This window comes from Zingiber officinale, chromosome 5B (assembly GCF_018446385.1).
Source record: "Zingiber officinale cultivar Zhangliang chromosome 5B, Zo_v1.1, whole genome shotgun sequence".
Classification (NCBI taxonomy): domain Eukaryota; kingdom Viridiplantae; phylum Streptophyta; class Magnoliopsida; order Zingiberales; family Zingiberaceae; genus Zingiber; species Zingiber officinale.
This window is the reverse complement of record NC_055995.1, coordinates 95,181,877-95,196,204: the sequence shown is the minus strand read 5'-3', so window position 1 is coordinate 95,196,204 and position 14,328 is coordinate 95,181,877.

The following is a 14,328-nucleotide window of genomic DNA, read 5'->3' as shown; positions in this document are numbered from 1 at the left end:
GGAGATTGTTGGTGCGGGAAGCATCCGACGATCAAACTCGTGTTTTGATAACGGAAAAGAATTCAAAGTTAAGATGTTTTGTAATCTAACAAGTCTACTTGAGAATGTCAGGAAAGTCCTAGCTGTGGCAAAGGAAAACCCTAGGGATGGTAACCCTAGGTCATAGGGGTGGTAACCCTATGCGGAAAGTCTTGGCGGTAGATAGCTTCAGGCAAAAGCCCTAGGGGTGGTAACCCTAGGTGGAAAGTCCCGTGTCGCGAACCAGGTGAAAGTCTGGACTAGCCGAGCGGATGTCCAGCAGAAAGTCCGAAGCATCGAGTGTTGAGCAAAGTCGATCCGGAGGATCGTGCTGGCAGCAGGTAAATTTCGAGTGGAGTAGGTGAGGATGCGTTCCCGTGAGGGAACATAGGCGTCGTGTCGACCTAGGGTTTCCGGTAGGAAACTCGAAGTCGCCTGATAGTCCGGAGACTATCAATATCACTTCTATTATGTGTTATGTGCTAACTTTGTGCCGCAGGTATATTTGGGATTAATGTATCTTGCAGGACCAAAGTGCAAAGATTAACCTCGGATGAACAATGTCCGAGGCGCCTCCATGGAGCTTGAGGCGCCTCGGGCAAAAGTCGACTGGCCGAAGCTTCAATGGAGGCGCTCAAGGGGTTTAAGGCGCCTTGCAGGTTTGAGGCGCCTTGAATGGATGAAGTTCGATCGGATCAAGTTTGATCCGTGCGGAAGAATCGGCAGCATGGAGGCGCCTTGAACAGCCTTCAAGGCGCCTTGAACACCCTTTATAAGGGGGTTTCGACCAGCACTTCAGAACATCAAGTCTTAAGTGATTCAAGTGCTACGTGCTGCTCCAAACGACGTTCCGAAGTGCTGCTACTTGTGCCCGACGACCAGGAGCTCCGAATCTTCATTTCTTTGTCGTTGGTATAACTATTTACTGTCATTTATTGTACTTCAACTTGTAATCTTTTATCGAGCTTATAGTTGTTGCCCACCGGAAGCGATCAAGGATCGCGGGCCTTCGAGTAGGAGTTGCCTTAGGCTCCGAACGAAGTAAACGACCGTGTCTCTGTGTTTGTGTTTATTTACATTTTCCGCTGCGTATTTTACTCTGATAGTTTTTCGAATCGAACGAAATAGCCACGAGCGCTATTCACCCCCCCCCTCTAGCGCGGTCTCGATCCAACAGGACCAAGTGGGTAGGGCTGTGACAACCGTGCACTCTGCAACACTACTCCTGATGAGTGATCGAGTGGACGGGATGCTGTCGGAGTACATACATACTCCTACCCCAAATCATAAATGGGGGAGCGCAATGCTCTCATCTCCCGGTACACTATGACGGAGAGGAATCTCTAACGTGCTACACGCTGCGTCACACTACCCATGAGCGGATCAACGGAGCACCGGAAGAGTCAAACTGACGTGCTACCACGCTGTGTCACGCTACCCTTGAGCGTCACAACGGAGCACCGAACAGTGATGAAAACTGGCAAAGTGCTCGACAATAATAGAGCAATCTATTGCACAGCATGCGATCATGCAAATGGTGCATGTCACTAAGCATGGTAATATACTAAACCAACCTCTGGACATATAACAATGGGCACCATAGTGAATAGATCAAATCAAGATATACTGATCAATAAGGTATCAAACCTAGGTCCTGAACATGTGAAACATGGTTATATCACTACCCATGAGCATGAAAAATCAGGTACATATCAATACGAGATGCAAACAAACAACCAATCAAACAGGTAACATGTATTGGGCAGTGATTAACCGAAACAAATAGGAAACACAATTAATGCAACATATTATTTTCATTACTAAGCATATCAAGGACAATAAGTCAAAAGTACCCGCCTCCAATAGGAATATCCAATCTGGTCTAAATCTAACGTCGAGATACTCGTCTCGCGTCAAAGTCCTGTGTTAAATCGCACAGTTTAGCTAATTTAATTATAAACAAATAGCTAAACTAATTTCTAATCCACTGACCAATTAGGGTTAGTTTCATTAACCCCAACTACACCATTATACAACTTATAAACCTAAATCAATAATTATTGCTAACACAACTAGCAATAATCTAACACAAAGATCAAAACCATAATCCTTACCTCAAATCAACCGCTGCTGGAAGTCACAAAGTTGTTGCCCAATTAGGATTGTTTACAGCCAGCAAAGATAAATTGCTGCTGGAACAAAACGAACAAACCAAAACAGTAATTAATCCATATTCTTAAACATACAAAATTTCCAACCAAGCTACAACAAGGACAATCCATTTTCCTACATCTTACCTAGGTTGACACCCGTTGCAGAAGCCAGTAGATACCGAAAGGAGTGGCTGTCCAACCACAGCACAACCCCACAGCAAGTTCTAATGCACCTCACGATCACAATTGCAGCCTTGACTGCAAACCCACAGCATAAAACTTCACCTCACGGCTGAGATCACTGTTGGATATCAAAATGCGACAGGAAGGGTTGTTGCCAGAAATTAGAAACACCCCTCAAAGCACAAAAACCCCACCAATCCGTGACCTAGAGTGGCAACAAGGAGAGGGTCGGCGTCGGCAGTGGTGGCGGCGCGAGGTGGCTAGGGCAGAGGCGTCGGTGTGGGCGCTAGGGTCGGTGTCGCGGGCTGAGGCTAGGGCATAGAGGAGGGGCCGGCGGTGTCGAGCAGTAGCGATGTCGCGTCGGAGAAGAAGCAACCGGCTTCCCTTGTCTCTCGTCGGCTGGCGAAGATGGATCGGCTCGGAGAAGAGGAGTGCGCGCGAGGGAGATGAGGAGAAAGCAGAAAAGGAGGTGGCCCAGGGGTTTAAAACTTCGGCGAGGAAGAAACCGCCGGCCGGCGGTTAGGGCACGCCGGCGGTTAGGGCTCGGCGTCGGGAAGAAGGGAAGAGGGCTCGGGTGCGCGAGTGAAGGAGAGAACAGAAACGGCGTCTGGAAAAAGAAATAAGAGAAAAAGAAAAGATAAAGGAAAAAGAAAAAGGGAAAGAAAAATAAAACTTTTCCTTATTAAAACTGGGTAGCCTAAACAGGCTTTTCCGGCTCCGTTTTTATCCCCATTAACTTGCCCGTACGAGCTCCGAAAAGTTCCCGAAAAATTTCCAAAAATTTCTGAAAATTCCCTTATTAATATTCGCCTATTTCCGGTATTTTACATTCTCCCCCACTAATAAAAATTTGGTCCCCAAATTTCAGTATCTACCATCAGCAAGTACTAGTAACAGGTAACAATAATAAATGCTGAACGATAAATTAAATCACATACCTCAAGTGAAAAGATGGGGATATCGAGCTCGGATAGTATCCTCGAGCTCCCAAGTAGCCTCCTCATCCGAATGATGCTGCCATCCGACTTTAACCAGCCGGATAGTCTTGTTCCGCAACTGATGCTCTTTCCGGTCCAAAATCCGTACCGGAATCTCCTCATAAGTAATGTCAGGCTGAATTGGAACTAGAATATCTGCCAGCACATGTGTTGGGTCGGGTACGTATCTCCTCAGCATAGATACGTGGAATACATCGTGAACGCCTGACAGGGACGGTGGTAGTGCCAGTCGGTAAGCTACCGCTCCGATCCTCTCCAAGATCTCGAAAGGACCAATGTACCGCGGAGCTAGCTTACCTCTGAGGCCAAATCTCTTCACCCCTTTCGTGGGTGAAACGCGCAGAAATACATGGTCGCCAACAGAGAACTCTAGTGGTCTGCGTCTCCGATCAGCATAACTCTTCTGGCGATCCTGCGCCTCTGACATCCTCCGCTGATAAAATGGACCACTTCGCATCTGTTGAACTCTATGAGGTCCCAACAACTGGGCCTCTCCAACCTCATCCCAGAGGATGGGTGTCCGACAAGGTCTACCGTACAACGCCTCAAACGGTGCCATCTGGATAGCCGAATGAAAGCTATTGTTGTAAACAAACTCTACCAACGACAGATGGTCCTCCCAACTGCCTCCGAAATCCATAACACATGACCTCAGCAGGTCCTCTAAAGTCTGAATGGTCCGCCCGACCGCCCATCCGTCTGGATGGAAGGTCAGATCAAACGGAGCATGTGCCCAAGGCCCGCTGCAGACTCGCCGTAAACGAGACGTAAACCGTGGATCTCTATCCAAATGATACTCAACGGAACACCATGTAGTCCGATAATCTCCCGACAATACAGATCCGCCAATCGATCCAGGGATCCTCCGGATCGCTAAGTCGCGGATTTGGTTAATCGATCAACGATTACCCAAATCGCGTCATGGCCTCGACGTGTCCTCGCAACCCTACCACAAAGTCCATGGTAATGTGATCCCACTTCCACTCGTGAATAGGAATCCGCAAGTAATCCTGCAGGTCTCGTGTTCACCTTCACCGACGAGACAAGACATCTAGCTACGAAATCGCGATGTCCTTCTTCATGCCGCTCCACCGGTAAGAACGCCTCAAGTCTCGATACATACGGGTCCCGCTGGATGGATCGCAAATCGAGAACGGTGTGCCTCTTGAATAGCCCCTGTAAGACCGGATGAGACCGAGGTACGCATAATCGCCTCGGAAGAATATAATACCCTCCTCGTCTCGTGTAAACTCTGGTCGCCCTAAGCTATCGATTGCTAATAAACCGCAAATGCCGATCATCGCTCGTGCCTCTCGGATCCTCGTCCGATCGACGATCGAGCAACCATGGTAACAAGAATACCTCGCCGGTCCTCGCCTCAAGATCTAACTCCGAGAAACTCTGAATCAAGTCCGTGACTGAAGTCCTGTGGCAAGCCAAAGTCCCTCTGGACTTCCTGCTGAGTGCATCTGCAACCACATTAGCTTTTCCCGAATGATAGCTAATGGTACAATCGTAGTCCTTCAGGAACTCCATCCATCTCCTCTGTCGGAGATTAAGCTCCTTCTGAGTGAAAATGTATTTGAGACTCTTATGATCAGTGAGAATCTCAAATGTGATACCGTATAAATGATGACGCCAAAGCTTCAGAGCAAAGATGATGGCAGCTAACTCCAAGTCATGAACTGGGTAGTTCTTCTCATGCTCCTTCAGCTGACGAGAAGCATAAGAGACTACTCTGCCGTGCTGCATCAGAACAGCGCCCAAACCCTGTAGAGACGCGTCGGTGTAAAGTACAAATCCATCCTCTCCAGAAGGTAAAACCAAAACTGGAGCCGACACTAATCTCTGCTTCAGCTCCTGAAAGCTGGTCTCACAATCCTCGGACCACGTAAACTTCACGCCTTTCCTGGTAAGACGTGTCAGCGACATAGCAATACGCCATAAACCCTCGACAAAACATCGGTAATATCCGGCCAATCCCAGAAAACTGCGGATCTCCTGCACTGACTTCGGCTGCTCCCAACCGGTGACAGCCTCGATCTTCTGAGGATCAACTGAAATACCTCTGTTAGAAACCACGTGTCCCAGAAAACCAACTGAGGATAGCCAGAATGCACACTTGCTGAACTTCGCGTACAGCTGATGTCGTCGAAGAATCTCCAAGACTGTGCAAAGATGTTGTGCATGCTCCTCCTCGGAACGAGAGTAGACCAATATGTCATCAATGAAAACGATAACAAACTGATCCAGATACTCCAGAAAGATGCGGTTCATCAAGTCCATAAACACCGCTGGAGCATTGGTAAGCCCAAATGGCATTACCAAAAACTCATAATGACCGTATCTGGTACGGAAAGCTGTCTTCTGGATATCAGAATCTCTGACTCTCAACTGATGATATCCGGATCGCAGATCAATCTTAGAATACACTGATGTACCTCTGAGCTGATCAAACAAATCCTCGATCCGTGGTAATGGATATTTATTTCTGATGGTCACTGCATTCAGCTGCCTATAGTCAATACACAACCTCATAGTACCATCCTTTTTCTTGACAAACAGAACTGGAGAACCCCATGGTGAAACACTAGGGCGAATAAATCCCCTGTCTAAAAGCTCCTGGAGTTGAACCTTCAGCTCGCATGTAAGATCATGTAACTATGACGCAGGAGATATGAGTTGTTCAAAGAAGCCAATAGGAGACAACCTTCGGGAGGCAAACCGTAGCTCCTAGCTACACAGGGTACCTGCGGCCTTGAAAGATAAGACCCATGATAATAGAAAACCATGACAGCCGTGAGACAGCAGCTTCTGTGCCTGAATCGCCGAAATAATCGAGATGTCGTCATCTCTGATACCAGTGAAACTCCACGAGGGTTGGTTCGGAGGCTGGAAGGTGACCACCCTCGTCTGGCAATCAACGGTAGCATGATATACTGACAGCCAATCCATGCCAAGTATGACATCAAACTCGACCATCTCCAATACTAGAAGATCTACCGTAAGTATCATGTTGCCAAAGTCTAATGGGCAACCTCTGACCTCTTGGGTGACATCTAAAGTATCACCGGACGGTAGGGAGACGGTCAAATGCTGCAATCTAAAAGTAGGTAATCTACCAATCTCCCGCATAAAGGTACGGGATATAAAAGAGTGCGAGCTACCAGTATCAATCAATATATCAGCGAAAAATGCATAAATGGAAATCATACCGCGGAAAACGGATCCGTCGGCCCGCTGAGCATCCTCTCTGGTAATCGCATGAACACGACCAGTCTCTGGCGGAGGAGGAGGAGGTAACGCTACCAGCGGCTGCTGCGGTTGGGCAGAAGCCTGCCACTGAGGCGGTGCTGGATAATGAGCCAGAGAAGACTAAGAGGATGGGGACTGATACTGTGCAGCTGGCTGGGACTGAGTCTGGTACTGCCCCTGAGTCGGATAATAAGGTCCTGAAACAAAACTCTGGGGTGCTACAGAAGCACTGGAGTACTCCTGTCCAAGCATGCCAAATGATGCTGCTGCTGAGGGAGCTGCTCCCTGCTGACGCTGTGAGGGTGTGAATCTCCGCCCTCCTCGTCGAGACACTGAGTGACTAGACTGTCCCCTCTCGCCCGACAGCCGTGTGCTGAGCCTTCACCGACAATCTCGGCTCTGGTGCGTGCAAAAAAGCAAACCGACTGCTCCAGTGCAGTGATGTGGTCTCGAACCACATCGAAACATCAGATATCGCTGGTGGACTGCTTCCGATCTGCCGAGGAGACCGGAACGCTCAAGAAGATCGCCCGACTTCGAGGCCTACAAGAAACCCCGTAAGAACTCGACCGATCTCGCGACTCATCGTGATGTCCTGCCGTCAGGTTCTGGACCGCCTCGATGTCGACCCGTATGCTTTTTTCCGCTCGATATGTCGCCGAGCTAACTCTATCATCAAAGCTCGATTCAATGCATCGGAGTAAGATGAAATCCCTAATCCGGCAAGCTGTACATGCAGATAACCATCCAATCCCTGTATAAACTGCATCATGCGAGTTCTGTCCTCCGCAACTAACTCTGGACAAAACTGAGCCAACCGGAGGAATTCTGTATTATACTCGGTCACTGAGCGGTTATTCTGCCTCAGACTCATAAAATCCTGTCGGCGAGACATCTGATAGGACAGTGGAAAGAAACGGCTCTCAAAAGCCTCTCTGAACCTGGTCCATGTGACGTTGCGCTCACCAATAATAGAACGCTGAGTAACCCACCAGGCATTAGCTTCATCCCGTAAATGGTAAGCAGCCAGCTCTGTTTTCTCCCACTCGGAGCAAGCCATATAGAAGAAAGTCTGCTCCATAGTCTCTATCCATGACAGAGCCATACTCGGATCGAGATCTCCGCGGAAAAGAGTGAAACGAGTCTTCATCGACTCAGCCAATGCTGGAATCCTAGCTCGTGCAGCCACAATATCAGTGAGCTGTGTCGGGATGGCTGCAGGAACTGGCGAAAACATTGGAGCTGATACTACAAGTGGTACCGCGGAATAAACCGGAGGAGGAACTCCCGGTGCTGCTGTATATACTGAAGTATAAGTCATCGGTGGTACTGCCTAGGGAACAAAAGTGGTGGCAACTGGAGGTACGGTAGGTAATGGTACCGGATATGGTGCAGCTGCTGCTACTGGGTTGCACCAACAGTGTCGGGTACACTGTAGGTCCAGGTGGCGGTGGTGCCGAGTACGTCGTAGGCTGCTCTGGTGCAAATGTCTGGTACGCCAATGGTACACCTGATGGTACCGTAAATACGGTAGGAGTGGATACCGTCGTTGTGGCCAAAGTAGGTATCTCTACAGGAGCTATCGGGATTTGAGAGCCCGATGCTCCCGCTGCATCCTGAGTCTGTCCCTGACTGACAGGCTCACTAACAGTGGGCATCTCTGGCATATCCAGAGATCCCGTGGTCCTCGCACGTGGTCGTCCAGCACCACGTCTCGCAGCAATACGAATAGATCGCCTCATATCTGTTAAATTAAATTACAGATATCAATACCAATATAACCAACATAAAATAACAACATACCTATTTGCCGTCTGGAGATGTTCCGTCGCTGTCCAGTCCCCAATTTGACCGGAAATCCAAATAAATCCGAAACAGAAATCCGAAACATAACCATATCGAAAATCCGATAATGCCCAGTTTGACTCGCAAACCTGGCTAACCCAAATATCCAGAATACCAACAACAGGTATCCGATAAATCTCCAGAACACCAAAAGCAGGTATCATAACCCGCTCTGATACCAAATAAATTGGTATCAGATAAATCCCGAAAATCCAAAATACGAAACAAAAGATCGTAAAACTGTGCTCTGATACCACTAAATTGGAATCAGAATAAATCTCAAAAATCCAAAACACATAGCAAGTATCGTATACCTGCTCTGATACCACTAAATTGTCACGCCCCAGAGGAGTCCCCGTCCGAAGAAATTTCGGCAGCATCTCCCCTGTACGGCGGACAATCTGAAACTTTCTACATATCTCCATACCTCAGCCACATGCGGCTGGAATAATAACAATAAATATAACACAACCACACAACATCCACGCAGTTATATAATCAAACAAGCAGTAATACTCTGACTCGAAAACCACCCTACTCAACTACACTCGTAAAACTCAAATCCGACGAAACTCACCTCTTATGCCGACCCGGCAGGCATATAGTAGAATAAGACCAAATAAAATCCATCGACATCACAAAAATAAATACAACGTCCAAGTATCAAACAAATCAAGTCTAAACATAGACAAACGAGAAGAAAACTCAAAAGTCAATCAATCCTCGAGGTCTGCAGGGGATCTAGCACTACGTGCAGTGGGGACTAGCGACTGGAACTCCCTCCTGACAGCATCAACCTGAAAATAACAACAATGGAGGCGGGGTGAGTCCAACACTCAGCAGGTACAATTGATATGCAAAGTAAAGAAATAACACCTAGCACTAATCATGCGTACAGTCTCCTGATAAAGATAAAGGTAAATGCAAACCGAAGAAGATAGGAGAGAATCTATACTAACCAGGACCCGGTATAAGGACAAACAGTCCGAAAGGTATAGAAGACCTGTATGCATGTCAAACATAGGTATCCAAACAATATGCAGCATATAAATGCAGCAAACACAATCACAAACAATAAATGCATATGCATATGATGCCAATGTCATGGTCACCCCTGACGCCAGTCAGCCAACTCACAACAAAAGTGGGACCAAGTGGGTAGGGCTGTGACAACTGTGCACTCTGCAACACTACTCCTGATGAGTGATCAAGTGGACGGGATGCTGTCGGAGTACATACATACTCCTACCCCAAATCATAAATGGGGGAGCGCAATGCTCTCATCTCCCGGTACACTATGACGGAGAGGAATCTCTAACGTGCTACACGCTGCGTCACACTACCCATGAGCGGATCAACGGAGCACCGGAAGAGTCAAACTGACGTGCTACCACGCTGTGTCACGCTACCCATGAGCGTCACAACGGAGCACCGAACAGTGATGAAAACTGGCAAAGTGCTCGACAATAATGGAGCAATCTATCGCACAGCATGCGATCATGCAAATGGTGCATGTCACTAAGCATGGTAATATACTAAACCAACCTCTGGACATATAACAATGGGCACCATAGTGAATAGATCAAATCAAGATATACTGATCAAATAAGGTATCAAACCTAGGTCCTGACATGGTAAAATATGGTTATATCACTACCCATGAGCATGATAGATCGGGTACAAGATCAATACGAGATGCAAACAAACAATCAATCAAACAGGTAACATGTATTGGGCAGTGATTAACCGAAACAAATAGGAAACACAATTAATGCAACATATTATTTTCATTACTAAGCATATCAAGGACAATAAGTCAAAAGTACCCGCCTCCAATAGGAATATCCAATCTGGTCCAAATCTAACGTCGAGATACTCGTCTCGCGTCAAAGTCCTGTGTTAAATCGCACAGTTTAGCTAATTTAATTATAAACAAATAGCTAAACTAATTTCTAATCCACTGACCAATTAGGGTTAGTTTCATTAACCCCAACTACACCATTATACAACTTATAAACCTAAATCAATAATTATTGCTAACACAACTAGCAATAATCTAACACAAAGATCAAAACCATAATCCTTACCTCAAATCAACCGCTGCTGGAAGTCACAAAGTTGTTGCCCAATTAGGATTGTTTACAGCCAGCAAAGATAAATTGCTGCTGGAACAAAACGAACAAACCAAAACAGTAATTAATCCATATTCTTAAACATACAAAATTTCCAACCAAGCTACAACAAGGACAATCCATTTTCCTACATCTTACCTAGGTTGACACCCGTTGCAGAAGCCAGTAGATACCGAAAGGAGTGGCTGTCCAACCACAGCACAACCCCACAGCAAGTTCTAATGCACCTCACGATCACAATTGCAGCCTTGACTGCAAACCCACAGCATAAAACTTCACCTCACGGCTGAGATCACTGTTGGATATCAAAATGCGACAGGAAGGGTTGTTGCCAGAAATTAGAAACACCCCTCAAAGCACAAAAACCCCACCAATCCGTGACCTAGAGTGGCAGCAAGGAGAGGGTCGGCGTCGGCAGTGGTGGCGGCGCGAGGTGGCTAGGGCAGAGGCGTCGGTGTGGGCGCTAGGGTCGGTGTCGCGGGCTGAGGCTAGGGCATAGAGGAGGGGCCGGCGGTGTCGGGCAGTAGCGATGTCGCGTCGGAGAAGAAGCAACCGGCTTCCCTTGTCTCTCGTCGGCTGGCGAAGATGGATCGGCTCGGAGAAGAGGAGTGCGCGCGAGGGAGATGAGGAGAAAGCAGAAAAGGAGGTGGCCGAGGGGTTTAAAACTTCGGCGAGGAAGAAACCGCCGGCCGGCGATTAGGGCACGCTGGCGGTTAGGGCACGCCGGCGGTTAGGGCTCGGCGTCGGGAAGAAGAAGGGAAGAGGGCTCGGGTGCGCGAGTGAAGGAGAGAACAGAAACGGCGTCTGGAAAAAGAAATAAGAGAAAAAGAAAAGATAAAGGAAAAAGAAAAAGGAAAAGAAAAATAAAACTTCTCCTTATTAAAACTGGGTAGCCTAAACAGGCTTTTCCGGCCCCGTTTTTATCCCCGTTAACTTGTCCGTACGAGCTCAGAAAAGTTCCCGAAAAATTTCCAAAAATTCCGGAAAATTCCCTTATTAATATTCGCCTATTTCCGGTATTTTACAGTGCCAGTTGACACAGAACATGTCAACCTATTGGATTGCTTTAAATGATCATTAAATTTACAACAACACCAAGCACCACTATTTTATTTTTGAGTGACAACTTAGTTAGAGGTTAAAGCTCGTAAGCCTATAAATGAACACGTTGCCAAGCCCTTTAAATGAGCTGAGCTCGAACCCAAGCTCACGCTCGATTCTTTGGGCCTAATATTTTATGATATCAGGCCCAAAGAGGGCCTAATATCTTATGATATCAGGCCCAAAGAGGGTCATATATATTTTTATACTCAAGCACACTTAACTTTCTAATTGGTTCTTGCTTTCTTCAAATGACTTTGGGGGATTCTTGCAACCATCACATTTGTTAAGTGGCATGTAGTTATGGCCATAGCCTCTACGTTGTTTAAGCTAGGATAGTTTTCATTCAAACCGACATAGTTTATACTTTTTTATGGATAGTTCTAATCAAAATACAATTGTCTCTATTAAAAATGCTATTATACTAACTATCAAACATAGACTAATTTGACATGTTATCATCACAATTGTCCAAGGGTTGGACTCCTCTTTGGGCCTGATATCATTAGATATCAGACCCAAAGAACCAAGCGCGAGCTCGGGTTCGAGCTCGGCTCATTTAAAGGGCTCGACAACATTTTCATTTATAGCGCTCGTGAGCTCGTGTTCAAGCTCGTCTTGTTTAAAGGGCTCATGAACGTGTTCATTTATAGGCTAGCGAGCTTGGGTTCGAGCTAGGCTCGTTTAAAGGGCTCATGAACATATTCGTTTATAAGCTCGTGAACTCGTGTTTGTTCAGGATTCACTTAAACACCAGAATTGCTTGCTATTTTGCTGTTCGTTTATACAAAAGGAAGGTGACGATACATTTAATACAGAGTTGCTTCCTATTTTGCAACTTCTTTCTTTGATTACAATATAAGTGTTCGATGACTGGAAACCATGTCTGGATTTAACACTACAAAATTGATGCAGTTGTTCCTTCATGAATCAAGCTGTAGAAGGTCCAAGCTATATGATTCATGTAAGTAAAAGATTAAAAGAGCAATCCTTCTTTTCTAACATTCTCAGTAACAAAAAATTTAGAAGCTAGAACTCAACCATGAGTTAATTAAATTTCATGCCAAATACAGAATGGATGATAAGTTATGACATGTCAAACCTAAAATGGAAGGTTGCTTTGTAGTACGATGAAGTTAAGATGGTAACAAGTTTATTTTAACATCCATTAAATACTGGATCTTCAAAAGGATTGAACTAATCACTAAAATCAAATTACACTTCAAACATACACAACACACAGCTGGATATGTATATTGTTTCCATTTCATTAGAAAGGACAATAAACCACCTTCTGTTAATATCATTAGATATAGAATTGAGAAATCACAAACCAACCCTAAACTTTATATTTGCATCATTTGCTGACATGCAACACAATGAATAAAAATTCCAACCATCCATCTACAATAGGTTAGTTGGGTCCAAAAACATATAAAATTTAGACCAGTATTTGGCATCAAAACACAATTCTTTGATTACAATGTAAATAAAAAAAAGTTTTTGATAGCTAATTCTCATTGAGTGAAAGCTTTTCTAACACTAGAGCAAAGGGAATACACCAAATCGAAACCAAAGCTAAGGCAAATCTCCTCTAACACTGGATTCACTGAAAGAAAGCACACATCAAGTTAAATACAAACAACAAGGATAGAAATGTTTAACCTTAAAATGCAGGAAAAACATACCTTAGAAGGAGGGAGGTCCTTTCCATTTCCATAAATAAAAACTTGTGTTTCTCTAAATACTGTTGATACATACAAGAAATGCACTAAACCAAATAACAAACACCTCAATACAAGAAATACACTAAACCAATCAAACATACAAACAAAGGAAATAGATATATCAACTATAGATAATTACAACATCCTAGCGCATGTTATTAGAGCCTGTAACAATAAAGATAATTTATTAATTTTATTTCTCAATAAATAATAAACCACTATAATTTAATAAATTAAAACTTTGATAGTACCAGCTATAGATCCCAAATCTAGTTCATATGTGTCGTCAAGACTGATATGATTATTATCTTCAATTGATCTAAAGATTGAAACATTGTCATATACAAAAGATAATAAAATAAATTTGTTTGCAAGAAAAAATATAATAAAAATGAAAAATTGAATCGACACATGCCCTTGTTGCAAATTGGGGCAGTTACGCTTGTCATGTGACACTCTTCGATGTTCGCATCCACGACAAAGCCTAGAATTTGATGTTGATTTTTTCCTTTGATGATTTCAATCTCTTCCCACATCCCTTAGTTCTTACAACAGAAGGATCAATAATACTAATGCTTTCATCAATAGAATTTTTTCTTTGACTTCTATCACTATATATTGTACTAATGGACATCTCTTTCTTTTTTATTGTAGATACAATCGAATTGTTCATCCAAGAAGGTTGTCCTATCATTACTCATAGATGCATCATCAACAAATATTGAAGTTTTATAGGACAACCTTGAGTACCTCGACATCAAATACCTTTCTGAATCTAGATCACCAATGACATTTTGCTCCCCTAAAGCATATATTGCTCCAACTTTTACATCTCGTGTCTATCGTTTGAGTATATACGTATCAGATAAAAGAAACACTTGGTTGATACGAAAAAAGCTAACATATGTCTGCATGG